The sequence below is a fragment of the Podarcis bocagei genome (assembly GCF_964188305.1).
Source record: "Podarcis bocagei genome assembly, chromosome: 11".
Lineage (NCBI taxonomy): Eukaryota > Metazoa > Chordata > Lepidosauria > Squamata > Lacertidae > Podarcis > Podarcis bocagei.
The window spans coordinates 12,863,467-12,878,949 of record NC_138136.1 but is presented as its reverse complement, the minus strand read 5'-3'; the positions used below and the strand labels follow the sequence as shown (position 1 = coordinate 12,878,949).

The following is a 15,483-nucleotide window of genomic DNA, read 5'->3' as shown; positions in this document are numbered from 1 at the left end:
AGTGAGGTTACAGGGAACCAGGCAGAGGGCCTTCTCAGTGGTGGCGCCCGTCCTGTGGAACGCCCTTCCATCAGATGTCAAGGAAATAAACAACTATCTGACTTTTAGAAGACATCTGAAGGCAGCCCTGTTTAGGGAATTTTTTAATGTTTGATGTTTTATTATGTTTTTAATATTCTGTTGGGCGCCACCCAGAGTACCTGGGGAAACCCAGCCAGATGGGCAGGGTATAAATAAATAAATAAATAATATTATTACTTTTACTTATGGTGGGGGGGGGGAGAGAGAGAGATGTACCACTTCACTCTTGCCCCCCTTCCCCACCCCAGCTCTTTCCCGCGTGAATTTCTTCAGCCAAGCGACCCCCTCAGGCAGGGCCGGATTTAGGTTTGATGAGGTCCTAAGCTACTGAAGGTAATGGGGCTCCTCTTTATATGTCCAGCTGTCCTTTCTCAACAACAAATTGTTGCTTTTGTGTATGTGTTGAATATATGGTGATTTATGGACCTCGTAGGTATCTAAAGCCATTTGCACATGCAGAATGTAGGCACCCTATACAGTGGTACCTCGGGTTACAGACGCTTCAGGTTACAGACGCTTCAGGTTACAGACTCCGCTAACCCAGAAATAGTGCTTCAAGTTAAGAACTTTGCTTCAGGATGAGAACAGAAATCGTATGGCGGCAGCAGGAGGCCCCATTAGCTAAAGTGGTACCTCAGGTTAAGAGCAGTTTCAGGTTAAGAACGGACCTCTAGAACGAATTAAGTACTTAACCCGAGGTACCACTATATCTAGAAATGAGCAAACCATTGAGGTTCTAGGCTAGCAGGCAGGGCCCATTACTTACATCACAGGAGCCTACACAACACAAAACACTGTTGCTGTGTGTAGGTTTTATTTTATTTATTTATTATCTTATATTTTGGAAATGTACATCCAGGGTTTTAACTTTTATTGGGGCCTCAGCTGTAGCTAGTTTAGCTTATACGTAAACCCAGCACTGCCCTCAGGCCCCAAGCCGTGGCTCCCTTCGTTCCCATCCCCCCCCCCCCCCCCGTCCCTGAGGGAGAAGAAGCGTCTCTTACCTGAGGGGAATGGGCGGGAAAACTGACGTGACGCCTCTGTCTCTCCTCAGGAGACGCGGCCTTCCCAGGCCGGGGTGGGTAGGGGTGAGAGGATAGAAGAGACCGCGGGCTTGGAGACCGGCCGCCGGCCACCTGCCTGGGCGAGGCTCGACCCGCAAGCCGCCGAGCCTTCTTCCTCGCTTGCCGCGCGCCCTTTCGGCGAAGCAGCAGCCCGAGTGTCCGCGGCGAAGAAGGCCGGCCTGGGCTCGGCGGTCTCTCGCGGGCCACGCCTGCCGGGCCCCGCCGAAGGAGCCCCGGGTCCGTTCAGGATGACTGGAGCGCCCGCTTCCTCATTTTCGAGTTTCCTCAGCGGCTGGGTTTCGGCAGAGCGGCACTTCCTCGTCGGCGCCAAGGCCAGCTGCCTTCATTTGCTTAAGAGCGGTTTAACGGGGGGGGGGGGGACGGACGCGGTGTTTGGGGCTTTCGGTACCCCGAGTGGGACGGAGGCGCTGGGGAAGATGGGGCCCGACCCGGTTGCCGCTTCCCCGGCGCCTCTGGGCTCGGCAGGAATCTCCCCTTCCCTGCCCTCGCTTTTATTCCCATGCCAAGTAAAAGCGCAGGTTCTGCTTTTTCTGCGCACGCCGCGGCGATTGGCTCCTGCCTGGCAGCGGGGGTTGGGCTAGATGACCCCTGGGGTCCCCTTCCTAACTGTATGATTCCTCCTGAAATCTGGTGCTTCTTAACGTTGAAGTCATGGAGTGGGTTGAGGCGTGCAGCTGCACCTCCCCCCCCCCAATCAAGTGAATAAATAAAAATACTTAACTAAAAGTAGATACATATTTTTAAAATATTTATGCTTTTCAAATTCATACACTTCACTAATTTTACAATTTTATTTTCCTTCGTTAAAATAACAGGCGATCCCCTAAAGCCTTTCCCCCTACTTCCTGCTACACAAAATAATTCTGTAAGGAAACAGGGTGGATTGCCCTGCCATTTTCATGGATCGCTCCAGAAAAATATATGGGCCTCCCCAAGGCTGGGCAGATCTCAACATGACAACGAGGCACTGCATTTATCTGGTGTTGTGTCTTCTAGTAAATGTTGGAAGTCTTTTGTAAAAAATGATGGCAGTGCAGGATGGCTGGAGCAAGTAGGTAAAATCAACACTTCGCCTGGCCAAGGGAACGGGAATAGTAAAAGCAATATAACAAAACATCTAATCTTACAATCATTTTAACATTTAAACTGACTCCCTTTCCCCTCTTTCTGCAGTTTCCTTGAATTCATTTTGTTCATATGCAGCCTGTAGAACATTCTCCTTCTGGTGATAGTCACTAGTATATGCCCTGGAGCATACCAGGAGAGTTTTAGAATTAAAAAAAAAAATGTGTTCTTTTTCAAAAGGGATGTCTGTCAGTTAGACTGAGTATGCCTAAGCCCTTTGGTGGGCCAAAAGCAGCACTCTTGCATGTGACCCAGTGACATCACTGTGGATTTCCATGCCTCTAACATGTGAACATCCTTGGGTCTTACCTCCTTGGATACCCATATCTGAATGGAGGAAGTAGGCAGATGAGTTGGAAGTATATACATATGCAGTTGTTCCCAACAATACTGGGATGCAGGTGATCCTGTGGTCTAAACCACTGAACCTAGGGCTTGCCGATCAGAAGGTCGGCGGTTCGAATCCGTGCGATGGCGTGAGCTCCCGTTTCTCAGTCCCTGCTCCTGCCAACCTAGCAGTTTGAAAGCACATCGAAGTGCAAGTAAATAAATAGGTACCGCTCCGGCGGGAAGGTAAACGATGTTTCCATGTGCTGCTCTGATTCGCCAGAAGAGGCTTAGTCATGCTGGCCACATGATCCAGAAGCTGTACGCTGCTCTCTCAGCCAATAAAGCGATATGAGCGCCGAAACCTCAGAGTCGCCCGCGACTGGACCTAATGGTCAGGGGTCCCTTTACCTTTACATATGCAGTTGCTCCTGACAATACTGGGTTGACCTATCACACTGTGAGACCACCTCACACTCCTCATGTTGTTGGACTCAGCACTTGCCATCAGTCCCAGCCCGTCACGGATGATGGGAGTTAGAGTCGTACATCCCTGATCTGGAAATTAGGAGAACACACACACACACACACACCTACCTTTGGATGAGTATATTAGATTGTTTATAGTTAAAATGTGCCTGCCAAAGCATATATTCATGAGTGGCCTCATCCATTTTGCTATCTATGCGGCAGTTTCCTTTGCCTGCATGATAGATAATTGAGGATAGCACAGCCTTTCAGATTTTCAAGGAAGTAATGGGGGACGGGGACGGGACGGACGGACTGTATTGTTAATTTGGCAATTGTCCTTACATATATACTGTATGTGCTTTCTAGCTAACCTCAGCCACAACAGCAAAGAACATTACTCCACGCTTCAGCTACTATTGGAAATTAAGTTTTAGTAGATTTGCTACCCCAGCTGCAGCGATTTCCCATAATGCCAGGGCATTCCCAGCCGCTCCTTCTTTGCAAAGGTGTGAGTGAGGGAAAAGGTGGATTAGGTTGTGCAAGAACTAAGGACCTGCCTTTTCCAAATTTCCCAATAGGCAGAATTCCCATCCAGCAGGTTGAGCTGCTTTCTTTCTCCCTTGGATATTGTGAAATAATTAGTAATTTGAAAAGTTAAGAGTGCCACAAGCAGGACAAATCTACAGTGCTGGAAATGAACTGTTTGGGATGAAGAGACTGAGGCTGTATCCCTATGGGGGTATTATCTTACACAAAGAGTAGCTCAGATCTGTTTTTTCCATGTGCACGCAGGTGCAGGTATGTCCACAGATGAGTGTTTTAAATGTTCTGTATCTGAATTGTAAGCAAATATTTCCCATATACACTAGTGGGTGGTTCTTGATGGGATGTATCTATGTGGCATATGTATGTCCCCTCCCTTCAATTACATATCTACCCTCCATTAGCATTAAAAAAACAACAGGCATGCATCCAGGTATTTCTTTACCAATGTGTACACACTTTCACATCCCCAGGAATTGTGCAAGAGCAGGGTTGTGCGGCGGGGGCGATGATCTGTCCTATGCATGCATACTGGAGCTGTTGATCCCTGGTCATTTAAAAATAAATAAATCATGGAGGTTTTGCACAAACCTGCTGTTCACATTTACATTAAACTATTGTGTGAACAACCCCTAAATTAATGAAATGCTCATTATGTCCAGAAACAATTGTCTCCAGCTATTAAGACGGTTTTGACATTGAGGCTATATCATTTAATTGCTACAGAAATGTATTTCTGAAATGCATTCCCTCTCTACATCTTCAAAGACCCTGAAAGGTATGTTTGCCTATTTCTCTGCTATGCAGAGATTTCATTGACAGCCCACAAACAGATGTTTCCCTTCTGTACTTCTGAGCTAATTCTGAGACCTCACCTTGCTTAGCATGAGTAATTTGGGTGATGCCCTTCAGTGTGCACACAGTGTTATATTTACTGCCATCTGCCATCATACCATCCTCTTATTGAAATGTTTGTGTTCCCTCAAGTCATGCAGTCTTAACTCAAGTCAAGAAACACAGCCTTTATAAACAGGAGCTCCTTTGGTATAATTATATAGAATCGGAGCTGAAAGGGATGCATTGGGTCAGACTTTTTTAAAAATTAAGAAATTCTTTCCAAGACAAACTGCCCATACAGAGGGGGCTAGGCAGTGGTAAGATCGGTCAAGCCTTGCTGTTGTCATCTCAGAAAATAAGCAAGCATTGTAAAACATGTGTGCAAATAACAAAATACACATTTTTACAAATTTTGTGCAGATAACATCTATTTTGCATGCAGAATGATATTGCTTGAGGTAATTTGTTTTGGGGCAGGTTAAGAACAGCCCTGACCACAGAATGTAATTCTACCATAATGCCAAAATGCCATTGCTGAAAAGTAGGAAAGACTTGCAGAATCATAAATTCATTATTTATTAGTTTCTCTCAGTGTATCCTGCCACCCATGGCTGCTTTGAATTATACGAAGCGTTCTGCAGCTCACCTGTGTCCTTCAAATCTAAAACGGGGCAGGGCAAAATATTCTAGTAAAGCAGAACAGGGAATTTCCCTAAAAATATGATCAGCATTGGTAGTAATAGCAGGGTGGAAACTCTTGATGTCTAAATGACAGGTGTCTTATTTTGTTTATAACTGTAGTACTTAAGAAAAATCCAAAAAAAGCACCTGTTCAGTTTGAAATGGGCAGGATGATTTTAGATTTTCAACAATATCACATCTGGGATTATTAAAATACTTGAGAGATTTGGGGACATGGTTAAACGGAGATCAATAGGGGACTGTGGGGATGGCAAAGGGTGCTTGGCTGGAGAAAATGAAGGCTGAAGATGACAACATTCAGCTCCTACTAGTGTTTTCTCAGGATGCTGTGGGCATAATTTCAAATATATATATTTCAGCTGCAATGCTCTTTGCATGGGATTGTCTGTGCACATTGCTCTAAAGTTCCTCTGGTGCAGAATACAGTTTGCTGCTTCATAGTTAGAACAGGAAGGTGAAGCACATAATGCTAATGCCCATATCTGATACTGAACTGGTTTATTATTTTGGGACATATTTCAAGTTGCTAGTCATGATCAGTATACATTCCTAAATGGGTTGTGTGGGAAAATGATTGCTTGTACATGAGAGCATGAGCAAAGTTCTTATTGTTGCAGGGTGATCTCATAGCTAGAAGCATCCTTGGAGCATGAATAGCGCGTGAACAGCTCGTGCTGTCCCATATGATTGGCTAACGTAGCATGGCCTGATCGCTCGCATGGTCTAGTACCAAGGTCTTTATCTGCTGGCTAGAACAAATTGCTTGACTTGTATTTTTTGTATCTTTTCGATTTCACACAATAAAAGCTGTGCTGCATTAGCCCTAGGAGCAGCCATATTTCGGAACCCCTCATGGTGTGAGACTGATTTTTCCCTGGATGCCGAGCTGCAACTCGACATTTGGTGCCCCGTGTGACTGCCTTCGGACTTCACGTTGTTTTTCATTATTCAGCACTCACCAACACGTCGTTCATCCACGTAGTGGATCCCTGGTGAGTGCTCCCGTGTGATTTCTTTCGGATTTCATGCTGTTTTACAACGTTCAGCTCTCACCTCGCCCCGCAAGGGCTGCAGACGCGTCGTTCATCCACGTAGTGGATCCCTGGTGAGAGCTCCCGTGTGAATGTGATTCTGGACTACGTTACGGACTTATCAGCACTTATCTCCGCCCGGACAGGGCAAAAAAAGGCGCCTTCCTCATCCTCCTACGGATCCCTCGGTAAGTGCTCCCTGCTCTTTTTGCAACTTTGCAATCATGGGAAAATCTCTCTCTGCACCACAGAAAAAATTTTATAAAGACCTTAAATTCCTTTTGGCCAGTAACAACCTTGCTGTTCGGAAAGCTGACCTTAAGTCCCTTATAATAGCCCTGGACACTCACTGCCCGTGGTTCCCCCAGGACGGAAATTGGCAGTTAGATGATTGGAAAAAAATTGGACATTTCTTTCAAAATCATCCACAAATTGATGTCAAGGTTTTGCATGCCTGGAGTAACGTCTACAAAGCTATGTCGTGCTTAACTCCTTCAAACATTCTTCTGGCTGCGGCAACAGCTTCTTCAAACGCCCCCCCGGTTCCCGCTTTGCCTGCCTCAAACGTTAATCCTAAACCTCCGGACATTCTCTCTTCGGCTCATCCTGTCACTCCCCTGCATTCTTCACTTCCTGCACCTCCCGTTACTACTCCTCTCCAAGAATCTTCGCGTTCAGCACCCCCCACTCTTCCAACTCCTGCGCCCAAGGCCCCTGGCACCGCTAATACTACTCCTCTCCAAGAATCTCTCCGTGCCGCTGCCCCATTGTTGGGTTTTGACTGTGCAACTCCTAATCTCTTCCCTGTGATTGCTCCTGCCGCGCCAGGGGGAGGCCCAGCCCGGCACGAACAGTTTGATTTGAGATTCATAAAGGAACTGTATTCCTCTGTCAAGGACAATGGCTTGCAACCTCCTCCACCCAAGGCATTTGGCACCGTTTCTACCACTACTCTTCAAAGATCTCTCAGTGCTGCCGCTCCGTCGCTGCCTTTTGACTCTGATACTCCAAATCTCTTTCCTGTGATTCCTCCTGCACCCCCAGCCCCCGTCATGCTGACCCAAACCGATGTCCTCGATGGGCTGACGGGAGGAGGCAATTTTCTTACCATTGCCCAACAGTTAACTCTTGATCCTCAGTATTCGGAGGCCACTACAACCGCTGCCGCTCAAGAGGCTTTGGCCTCTGTCCCTGATGACAAGACTGAGCGCAATGGCCAATTGGGCAGCATCAGACAGGGTCCTGCAAAGCCCTATGGACAATTTGTTGATCGCTTGTACAATACCTTCAAGCGGCAAGTTCAGGACCTGGCAGCACAAGAACTGACTGTACGCCAGCTTGTAAATGAGGACCGTAAGCAAGCGCTGCGCCTTCTAATGGCAACATCAAATATAGCCATTGCTGATATGCTTAAAGCCTGCCAGTCAGTGGGCACTGCTAGCCACGGCCTGCTAGCCAAGGCCTGGTCCTCCGCCGTGTCCCAAAATCCTGCAAAGGCTACAACCTGTTGGATTGACAGTGGTTAACGAAAAATCCAGCAGACTTTATCTATTACGTACCTGGGACACAAGCTGACAGCATCTGCAGCCATTCCAGTTACGCCTCAACTACAGTTTCCTGGTCATTTTAAACTGGTGGATTTACAACAAATCCTTGGACAGCTGAATTGGATAAAGAGTTATTTGGACCTGCCCACCTCTACTTTGTCTCCACTATTTTCTGCCCTTAAAGGACACAAGAATCCAGCGGACAAGATCACAATCACCTCTGCAATGGAAGAGGACCTTCCACAGCTGTTCCAGTGTTTCCTGGCACGTTGAAAGGCCATCTTCATCCCTACTGCATTGGCCCCCCTTTTCCCTGGGAAGCCACTTCAACCACCAAACATCATTACAGTTTTGCTGCCTCTTGTTTGGGAAGTGAGCCTGGCTTTGAAGGATGCCCTCGCTGGACCGGCATCGCTTGGATTTTACCCCCCAGATCTCTTCCTTTTTTTCTCCTCCCTCAGGAGTCCTGCCCTATGATGTGTTCCCCTGAGCATGTACAGAGGGCTGTCTTGGAACTATTGTGGACTCTTGGCAAGGGAGTGGGTGAGGTTTCAGTGTGTTCCAGTTGTTTCATTTTTGTGCTTTGGCATGGTTCCCGGACAGAGAGCATGTTGCAATATGGTTCTTTAACAAGGCCTGCAAAGTCAATGGGCTCTGTTCTCGACCTTGTTGCAATCTTTTAGTTACAGCAAGTGGAATATGCTTGAAGCGAAAAAAATATGCTTGGCTAGTGCCCTTTTAGCTGCTGAGAAAAATGATTTTAAAAAGCTTCTCAAAGCTTTGAGCTTTTTTTTGGTGATGGTATTCCTATAAATGCTTCATATAAGATTAGCAATAATATGAAGGACAATCGCATAAGTTTACCTCCTGTATTTCTATTCGCTTGTAGAATTAGCTCCGTATTGTTTTCGTTTTAATCATAACAGCAAAAAATTTTTAGGTCATTATCCATATTGTAATTGGACATATGAGTACATTAATGGATCTTCTTGTTTTCTTAATGTTACAACCATGAGTGGTAGGCCAAAGGTCTTAATTAATAATGTCACAACCTACATGACTTATGAACAACAAGCTGCGTGTAGAGACTTTTATGTTTGGTTCGACTGGATGAGAAAGAGCAGCAGAACTACATGTTTGCTTCAATCTGACTTATGGTTATTTTGTGGCACAAAGGCCTACAAAGAAATCCCCTCTGCCTTTTCTGGTACCTGCACGCTAGGTATAGTAGTACCCTTGGTGTATAAAATAGATAAGCTCCCAGCGGTCCGTTTGCGTAACAGAAGGGAAGCACAATCACCTATTTCTCAATATACAGGGACAGCCATTTCTAGGTCCCTTCTGCCTTCTTTAGGTGCAGCCATGAATTACCGTGATTTGCATAAATTGGCAAACTGGACAGAAAATTTGTTTAATTCCACCATTTTGGCTTTAAAAATGATTAACAAAGAAATATCAGAAATAAGAAATGTAGTTCTTCAACATCATTATGCTTTAGATGTGATCCTTGCTTCTAAAGGTGGAATTTGTGCCTTAATTTATTCTCATTGCTGCATGTATATAACTGATCAATCAACCAATATCTCTGCTACTATTGATCATATGGAACAAATGATAGCCCATAATCCTTTGAATCCACCTGAAGGTTTTGATCCATGGGAGTGGTTGTCTTCTTGGTTACCCAATGGATTATGGTTAAGGAAAGTATTATTGATTGTAATTGCATGTATTGCTGGCTTCATTATGGTGTGTTGTTGCATTCAATGCATACCCTCTTTGATTTCCCAATGCACTGCATGGTGGTACCGACCACGGCCCACCACAGGGGTTACAAGAGGAATTTATGTTGCACAGTGTAGCCGCTTAGGCAATGAAGTGTACTAATGGTCCCTCTTTTCCTCTAATAATAAAAACAAGAAAAGGGGACATGTGGGAAAATGATTGCTTGTACATGAGAGCATGAGCAAAGTTCTTATTGTTGCAGGGTGATCTCATAGCTAGAAGCATCCTTGGAGCATGAATAGCGCGTGAACAGCTCGTGCTGTCCCATATGATTGGCTAACGTAGCATGGCCTGATCGCTCGCATGGTCTAGTACCAAGGTCTTTATCTGCTGGCTAGAACAAATTGCTTGACTTGTATTTTTTGTATCTTTTCGATTTCACACAATAAAAGCTGTGCTGCATTAGCCCTAGGAGCAGCCATATTTCGGAACCCCTCATGGTGTGAGACTGATTTTTCCCTGGATGCCGAGCTGCAACTCAACAGGGTTGAGCACAGCCTAACTTCGGAAATGCCTTTGTCCAAATGAACTCCACAGTTCCTTGAGATCTTCAGGGGACTGTGCATCAGATTCAAGATTCTGCATATGCATGGTATGGTTAGAACATATATGAGTTTTCTTCATTTCTCAAATATAGAGAAAACGAGAGCAGTAGTGTGCATGCTAGAGAAAACATCGAGAACACCTGTATTGTTATCAGACATTATAATGCTTAAAAGGGCTGGCGATGAGAACGGAAACTGCAAGTCTACAGAGTGTCCAGCTAGCTTAACCACATGTGAATAATATCCCCTGCTGTGGGCTTGCTTTCCTCCCTACCCTGAGCCTAAGTGGTTACAGACAAATATGCTGTTGTGCTATTTTCCCCCCTAATTAAGTGATGGCTAAAATTGCATGCACAGTACAAATGAAAATTAAAATGCTGAAATGCACAGGTTATGGACATTCTGGCAACTATCCCTGACACAGTTTGCAATATTCTGATAAACATCTATTAGTGTTAGATAAAAACAACAAAGAATCTCTGGTGAGATCTTGGAAGCCGACAAATGTATTATGGCACAAACTTTCATGGAGTACAGGCCACTCTATCAGGTATGTGAAGTGTTATTCTGCGCAATGGAAATATAGACACATCATGGGGGAATTATTTATTCTGCGAACCACCCTGAGACCTGTAGGTATGGGGTGGTATATAAATTCAAAAAATAAAAATTCAATCAATAGACTAGGAGGACACAAAGAGATGAAACACAGAAAGTTCTGAGAGTGGTATTTATATAAACAGTGGCCGTTTTATTTTTTTTAAAAAAATCCTTGGGAAATCCGAGTCCAGATTATTTTGTGTTCTGACCTGCAGTCTTGCTATGTTTATATTCAAAAGTCCCCTACCAAATTTTAATAGCAAGAGGAGCATGACTTCTGTGTTATGTTAACTGAGTGTGCTGGTTGCCTGTTCATTTCTATGCTCAATACAGTTTGCTAGTTTTTTACCTAATTGGCTTAGCACTTGAGTTGCCAGAATATTGCCTTCTTTAGTATTTTCCCAAATTCCACACCAGATGCCCTCGCCAACTAAAGTTTGATGGTCATTATTTTTTCTTGACCCTCACCTGCCATTGCTTCTCTTCTGTTCTTCTGCTATATATTTTGCTGTCTTACTGGTTTCCTTCAAATTTCTGCATGCCATCTTTTATAGGGTTTGGATAGCTTTTCTGCTCTGAGTTTACTTCGAGATCAAATAAATAATAAAACCGTGGACATTTTGTGCCACGTCCAAATTCTCCCTCTACTACCCTTCACCAATTCAGCTTTCTGAATACTCATTCATTCCACCAGCAGGATGCCTGTATTTTTATCATCTCACTCATCATTCAAAGATGGATCTGCCAGCAGGCCTTTTCCCTTGAGATGAGGGAGGCTATTGGGGATGTGTACTAAGTTAACTGGTCAGTTCAGATTCTGAGGGTTCATAACTGTGGGGCACAAATGGGTTTGTGCAGTTTAAAGCTGCATCGTAAATTGGCGGTATGTCGCTCTGTATTATACTCAGTCATGCAGATATCCTGAGGCTTTCAGACAAACCAAGCGGAGAGCACGTTAAATACCACTTCTCTGGACTGGGCAGGCTAGATGAAAAGGGATTTGTGAAACTGGAGGTAAAGGAGAAGTTGAAAATCAGGACTGTGAGAATAAGATGCATGCAACATGAAATAGCAACATTATCTTGCATTTCTCCTTCACTGAAGGCACAAGGGATTTTTGTGGCCAGGAGTGCTTTTCAGCAGCTCCAGCTAGTACTCCACTCCTGGACCATGACAGCCTGACCACAGTGGTCCATGCATTGCTAACCTCAAGTCTTCATTACCTTAATGAGATTGCATCTGATCTGGATGCTGAAATTAGTGCAGAATACAGAGGCCAGACTGTTCACAGGAGCAGATTCCCAGTGACATGATGCTCCGATGCTGAGAACTGCACTGGTTGCTGATTTGCTATTGGGTCAGGTTCAAAGTATTTGCAGTAATTCATAAGCCATAAGCAATTGAGGTTCAACACTAGGGGCTACCTGGTTCCTTATGCTCCACCTTGGTCACTGAGATCTTCTGAAGGGGTACTTCTGGTGATCCTCCACACCCCTTAAGGCTAGCTTGACCTTCAATAGGAAGCAAGCTTTTAGTCTAGCAGGCCCTGCTCTGTGTAACTCTCTACCGGAAACCAGCCCTTCTTTCTTTCAGACATCTTTTAAAACCATTTTGTTTAGGTAGACCTTTACAACATGATTTTGTTTTCTTTTAACCAGTCAGCATTTATTATTTTTGTGTGGAGGTTTTATTAATGTTTTTATGGATCTTTTGTTGATTGTATCCTTACATGTTGTACTATGCCTTGCCATTTTTTTTTAATGAAAGTTGCAAATAAATAAATATGAATAAAAGACTGTATGCTCAGGTTTCTTAGATCCAGCCTGTCTTTTTCCAGCAACTGAGACAGACGGTGGTTTGCATCTGCTTGTGAAGGGAAGAGTCCTCTGCTGGCCACAGGTTTGTTGTGAAGACAATATGAGATCATGTCCACTATAAAATAAATAAAATAAAATAAAATAAACAATATATAGCGCTGAAAGTAAACTCTGAAGTGCTCCCAAGGAAGCTCTTCAAACTAATTGGGCAATGTGAGATCCAGTGTTACTAGATGCTCAGTAGTAGCTGCCATTGTCAGGAAACAGAATGCCGTTAGCTTGGCCATGGGTGTAAGTCCCTGCGGCAGTTCTTACATTTCTTGAATAAGGATGGAGCTGGTGGTCTACTGCTGCAGCTAAGCATAGAGATCAAATAATAAATAAAGGCTACATTTTTTCAAGAGAGGAGGGAGCTGATAATAAGCCAAAGGATTTGTGTGACATTGCCATCTTCGGAGATAAAGCTAGTAAGATGGCATCTCATATTTTTGCTTAGCTTATGCAAAAATAAATAAGCTCTTCCTTCTTCACTGGCAACTTGTAATTCATGCCAGGTTTCTGAGCACTGTATTGACACCACCCTCATTTACAGTAAGTAAAAGTGCTGCATAACTTCCTTTTCCCCCTGCATGCATTGCTCTGAATTGGGCCTCTTAATTAGCAAACTGTAAGTAGCATCAGGGGACGCGGGTGGCGCTGTGGGTTAAAGCCTCAGCGCCTAGGGCTTGCCGATCGAAAGGTCGGCAGTTCGAATCCCCGCGGCGGGGTGCGCTCCCGCTGCTCGGTCCCAGCGCCTGCCAACCTAGCAGTTCGAAAGCACCCCCGGGTGCAAGTAGATAAATAGGTACCGCTTACCAGCGGGAAGGTAAACGGCGTTCCGTGTGCTGCGCTGGCTCGCCAGATGCAGCTTTGTCACGCTGGCCACGTGACCCGGAAGTGTCTCCGGACAGCGCTGGCCCCCGGCCAATAGATGTGAGATGGGCGCACAAACCCCAGAGTCTGTCAAGACTGGCCCGTTCGGGCAGGGGTACCTTTACCTTTACCTTTAAGTAGCATCAGGTTTGACGTTTGATGGTGGCTTTGCTGTACAAATGCACTAGTATTTCTGCACATCACACTGTATTTCTAGCCAATGTGAAAACTGGAAACCACTGGATAAAAATGTCATGCCTTATAGCAGTGGTTTTCAACCTTTCTGAGTCCACGGCTCCCTTGACCAACCACACTGTTTCTGCTGGGTGCTTTCAGCTTGGTGCTTTCATAAACTTGTGCACATCGCATTTGCTTGCCTGGGTTCTTAAGGCTTCTTGATTCTCTACTGCAACTACCACTGCTGAAAATTATCCAATGTGAAGTTCTCCTGATATTGCAATGAAGTTCCCAGCCAAGAAAAGGGTACACAAATGCATATAAATGCAACTTGAAAAGGTGGAGACAGTGTCAGGTGTGCCTGGATGAAAACTGATTATATAGACCCATTTCAATCTGCCTTCAGGCCACATTTTGAGACTGAAATACAGTGTTTGGCTCAGTCACATTTCTTGGGAAAGGGAGTGCTCCACGGTTTTTGATAATACTGACCATGTTACCCTCTTGGGCTGTCTGAAGGTGTTGGGATTTGGCTTTTCTGCGGTTCCACTCCTCTCTCCAAGTATGGTTTCACCAAAAATGTGTGCCTGCCCATGTTATTTAACATCTCCATGAAGCTGCCAAGAGTGGATTTTTAGTGAGGAGGGCACAAGGAGAAGGGGACAGCAGAGGACGAGCAGAGATCTGACTGGGTTTTTGAATTATGGTGCTGGAGGAGACTCTTGAGAGTCCCATGGACTGCAAAAAGATCAAACAGCCATTCTTAAGGAAATCCGCCCTGAGTGCTCACTGGACGGACAGATCCTGAAGCTGAGGCTCCAATACTTTGGCCACCTCATGAGAAGAGAAGACTCCCTAGAAAAGACCCTGATGTTGGGAAAGATGGAGGGCACAAGGAGAAGGGGACGACAGAGGACGAGGTGGTTGGAGAGTGTTCTCGAAGCTACCAGCATGAGTTTGACCAAACTGTGGGAGGCAGTGGAAGACAGGAGTGCCTGGCGTGCTCTGGTCCATGGGGTCACAAAGAGTCGGACATGACTAAACGACTAAACAACAACACCAGTATGCAGATGACACTCTGCTCTATTTCTCTGTTCCATTGTTTCCAGGAAGTACTGGAAGTCCAGAAAGGCTGGATGTGCTCTGACTGGGTTATTTCCATGTATGGGGCTTGGCAGAATCAATGGGGTTGCATTTTCCTCAATGGAACAAGTGTGTAGTTTGTGGGGTGCTTCTGGAATCAGCCTTGTCACTCAGGGTTGACCTCTGTGGACATGAGCACCTGTGTCCAGCTTTGGCTGGTGTGCCAACTACAGCCATATTGTGGTAGGGATAGCCTGGCCAGATTTAGTCATGCTCTAGTAACCTCCAATCTGGATTGCTGTAATGTGCTCTACATGGTGGATGTCCTTGAAGGGATGCGGGCGGCACTGTGGTCTAAACCATGGAGCCTCTTGGGCTTGCCGATTGGAAGGTCCCATTGCTCTGTCCCAGCTCCTGCCAACCTAGCAGTTTGAAAGCATGCCAATGCAAGTAGATAAATAGGTACCACTGTTGTGGGAAGGTAAACGGCATTTCCATGTGCTCTGGCTTCCATCACGGTGTTCCGTTGCACCAGAAGCGGTTTAGTCGTGCTGGCCACATGACTCAGAAAGCTGTCTGTGGACAAACGCCGGCTACCTCAGCCTGAAAGCGAGATGTGTGCCGCAACCCCATAGCCGCTTTTGACTGGACTGAACTGTTCAAGGGTCCTTTTCCTTTATCTTACCTTGAAGACTTTCTGGGAAGTGCAACTAGTTGTCCTGAGCACACCCCGCAGAAGGAGGTCAAACAAACAGTATTTTAATTCTGTATTGACAAAGCATGTACTTACAGGAGCTCCTAAGGGGCAGAGTGTTGGG

General features: G+C 45.4%; 1 protein-coding gene and 1 long non-coding RNA gene across 3 annotated transcripts in view; one reads left to right on the top strand and one right to left on the bottom strand.

Annotated features, from left to right (window-relative positions):
- Positions 1–1,254, bottom strand: part of SYK (spleen associated tyrosine kinase) — a 36,888-nt gene extending 35,634 nt beyond the window's left edge. For both annotated transcript variants that reach the window (XM_081213705.1, XM_081213707.1), the window contains exon 1: positions 1,086–1,254. The gene's annotated coding sequence lies outside the window, so the exon portion shown is untranslated. The remainder of the gene's footprint in view (positions 1–1,085) is intronic.
- A 1,640-nt stretch (positions 1,255–2,894) lies between these two features.
- LOC308597872 lies at positions 2,895–12,469 on the top strand. The gene is made up of 2 exons (XR_014013235.1): positions 2,895–3,887; positions 11,231–12,469. It is a non-coding gene; the product is annotated as an uncharacterized lncRNA (long non-coding RNA).
- Positions 12,470–15,483: the final 3,014 nt, after the last annotated feature.